Raw genomic sequence first — 3,904 nt, forward strand, 5'->3', positions numbered from 1 at the left:
TCATTGTATGCTGCTCACAAGACCCTGTGAAGATGCAGGAGAACACCACAGGGGCTGCAACAGTCAGTGCCACAAATTTTCTTCCTCATTCTTTTCCTCCTGTTGTTAAACTCAGCTGTCCATTTTTGTTGTTTATTGTGGGTCAATATACTCAGAGCATCCTCTTCATGAGAAAAATTGTAAACCCAACTGAAAAATGACTGCTCAGTGGCTGACCCTATTGATTTGTATTTCATTCTTCATGGAATTATAGTTCAATGTGATTAAAATTATATCAAAACAGTTAAGAACAATTTCATTTTTTCAAAGAAATGAAAAATTCTTGCTTCCTCCTCCAGTAGAGAATAACTACTGAAATACACCTGTTTGAGAATTATGAAGAATTTTATAAATCAGCCTTTTAACGACCAGCGTAAGCCATCTTTGGAAAACAAAGTAAGTATCCAGCTGAGAGAATCAGTTTAAAACATTTTAAGTAAATCAAGATTGAACAAAGAGACCACTCCTCACTTGCAGGTACTAAAGAAAGAAAATGCTGAGGTTTGCTCCAGCTGCTGCCAGCTCTCTCCAGGTCCTGGTGCTGGAGGGCTGATATGTGGAAATTTAAAATACAAACGCAGTCCACTCAGGAATAGTTCTTCTCTTCCATGTTATCCTTCTTATTGATGGAGAAAGGTCATGTTGTATTTCCATGAGTAAATGATTGCTTACCTCTCTGAGGATGTCTCTGCCAGTTTAACGTCTCTCTCCGAACACAACCTAACGGATCCAAAGCAGTGTCAGAATCCAGACCTAAGGCTTGGTACTTGTGAGGAGCTGGAGCACTGAGAAAAAGGATGTGTGCTGACAGATACACAGCCAGTCTGGTGTGCTAACAGCCTGACTCCCTTCCTGTCCCATCCTGTCGGACCAAGAGCAGATGTTTAACAGTGATAAATGTCTTCAACTGTCAGGGGTAGAGCAGCATAGACTTAGGTTAAAAAAAAAAAACAGGTCCTTCTCAGTCTGTTGAACCTCATTCCATTTTTTAAAATATACTGGGTTAGGTGATCAGGAGTTTAATTTTTCAAATCAGAAGTTTGAAACTATAGGGTCATGATGTCCATTTGATAATAGAGCAATTAGTATCCAAGAAGGAGCTGCTCTGAAGAGTCCAACATCTCCAAGGCAACTGTTACCTGCTCACACCAGTCTGTGCAGTTAGAGCATTTGCCTTGGGTACAGGATATTCAGGAACATTCATTTTCACCCCGCTCCCTTTCCTGAAGGCAGACAACCCCATACTTCCAAGATCCTAAACTCCAGGGTGGTCAAGCTGACCTCTGTGAAAGGAGAGCTACTGTTGGACCTTAGCAGCATAAGGATATTTGCCTGGAAGATGGAAATCTAGTTCTGCCCTTCCCTGGATGCAGAATGGGGTTGGCAGATTAATCTTAATGAGTTCTCTGCCAGCTACACTGTTGAGTGGGTTGAGTGGGTGGTAGCTGAAACAATGGTATCTTGAGACTTTGGTAGGGCTTCTAGGAAAAGGAATGCAAAGTTTCAAATCATACCTGGGGGAGTCAATCCCTTTCAGGCCAGGCCTAAGCACTTCCTTTGAAGGTCAAGTCTTTTGCCACACTCTCCTTTATGACATGCACAGCTGGTGGCATCCACCCACGTTGTGTTGGCATTGAGTCCCCCTTTAAGGTAATAAACTCTCCACAAATATCCTATGTGGAAGCAGTGACTAAATCAGAGCTGGGGAGTGTTTTAGTTGGCTAGACACCCAAAAGGTGCTACTGGCATTGCTTTATAGATTTAATCTCATGTTTCTTCAACAAACAGGAGTTCATGAGGGATAGGGTATGAATACCTGGAAAGGGTGACACAAACACTGAGGTTAATTATACCCCCAGAGTTTACATCTATACTAGCAAATAAAGTGCTCCGAGGTCCGTTCTCTAGCCGTGAGGACAATTGGCTCATCACAGCTCATATCCATGTTGCTTAACTCTGATCCTGCAAGACTTCTAGGCTACTTATTGGAAATATCCCCTGGCCTGTGCTAAGTCCAAAAACATGCTTAGCACGTGTTTGGAAGAATTGTAGCTGGCATGAGTGATACCTGTGTTTGAAACTGTACTAAAAATGTAAGAATACGAGTGACTACAGGATGGTGGCCAGGCCGGTGTCCCAGCACTGCTCAATGTCCTAGTATCGCCAGGAGTCAGAATGACCGACTCAGGGGTGGGAAACTGACCCTTTGTCCTTCAGCACTGTAAGCTCTCCCTCTGCTGGCCATCTGCTTTGTTTGACTGACACCACGTTTCAGGTCATGCTGACAGGCCTTCACCAGTTACTTCCAAAAATGAGGGAACTGGAAACCCTTTGCCCTTCTGTGGAATAAGATTAGGCAGTTGAGGAAACATCCTTCAAAACTACTGCAAGTCACAAACTGTGAGACTCCCACGTACTTCCTACTAGGGTTTCTTCTGATCAATCCACACATGCTGATTTTCAGAAAGCTGCTCCTCATTTGTGCCAGTCCTCAGATGATGTATCACTGCTTTGACGATGCAGATACCTGCAGCACTTCACAGCTGAGCTCACAGAAACTATCACGAAGTGTAAAACATGCAAGTTTAATTCTATTCTTTTGTAATATAAATAAACTTATATACAGTTTAAGATGTGATACAACTTACTGTGGAGACATAGCTATTGTCCATTGTCCATGTCCCCACTTCTTAAAAATATTGAAACCAGGAGTCTCGTATGAACCAGGAACTCTGTCACTAATTCAGAGATATGACAGTTTTTTGACAGTTGTGCAAGGTGCTGATTCTGCAAACTGGAGCGAGCTGTCAGAAGAAGGCCATTGGTGAGCCTCCCTTGGCAGCTGGATCTGCCCGTGAGAAACATTCAGTACCCAAAGCCAGTGTCATGCAACTCTTTCCAACGACCGTGCAGAGACAGGAAGAGACAGGGATGATGCTCTGCTCCTCAAATCAGACAGTGATGTTAAATAAAGCATCACTTGACTGCAGCAATACCTCTACCAAGCTAGGGTTGAATCAGAGAGACGTAACCACAACCCCTGTGACCGGTTCATTCTCATAGAAATTGCCAGCGCAGAGAGAAACTCTTCTTTTCTTTTTTTTTTTGACTGCTAGAAACTTTTAGAAATGGTTTAATGACAGATCAGAGAGACAAATGTTGCTGTAACCTGATAAAGTAATAACTACAGAAGTTCTCAAAGGGCCAGATGGATGAATTTAGGAGTTGTTTCTAGCATGGTACCCAAATATGAAATTTCTTTACAATCAGGTTAAGAAATCTTGAATTGGTTTTACTTCTTCTTTACCCATGAGTTCATTCAATGCTCCTTTGCTGCACTTGTGCCTGTTGTCCCTGACTATCAACAGACTGGTGGTCACAAGCAGGATAAGAAAATTAAGCACTGCAGGAGCAGCAGCCCCGTAAGAGAGATTTTTTTGTGTCCTACCAGTGGATAGTTCCCAGCAACATGGACTTCTCCTTCCAGTTTTATAGGCAAGTGATTGTCCAAGGACCTGGCCAGAGTTCTTTCTTCTCCCTGGTCAGCATCTCTGCTGCCTTTGTCCTGTTGGTCCTGAGCTGCAGAGCCACCAGGCAGGCTCAGGTGCTGTAAGGGCTGGCCTTTAACACCACTGACACTTGGGAGGACAAACCCCTTGCTTTTACTGTAATTTATTTCAATTCTGGGAATTACACATGCTAACTTCTTATACCATTCGACCTGATTAAGGTTTTCAGTCTGTCGTCTTGACTACTTAAGTTTGACGTATCTTTTGGAAAAAGAAATCCAAGCTATGATTCAATGTGAGAGCAAAATTTTGGTCAAGCAATATGTCTACTATTAGTTCTTCCCTCCTCCCCCCCC

At 43.0% G+C, this 3,904-nt stretch overlaps 1 pseudogene; it reads left to right on the plus strand.

Annotated features, from left to right (window-relative positions):
- The window catches only part of LOC104494335, a 4,422-nt pseudogene extending 4,222 nt beyond the window's left edge, over nucleotides 1–200 (plus strand).
- Nucleotides 201–3,904: the final 3,704 nt, after the last annotated feature.

The sequence above is a fragment of the Buceros rhinoceros genome, unplaced genomic scaffold, assembly GCF_000710305.1.
Source record: "Buceros rhinoceros silvestris isolate BGI_N320 unplaced genomic scaffold, ASM71030v1 scaffold12725, whole genome shotgun sequence".
In the NCBI taxonomy this organism is placed as follows: Eukaryota; Metazoa; Chordata; class Aves; order Bucerotiformes; family Bucerotidae; genus Buceros; species Buceros rhinoceros.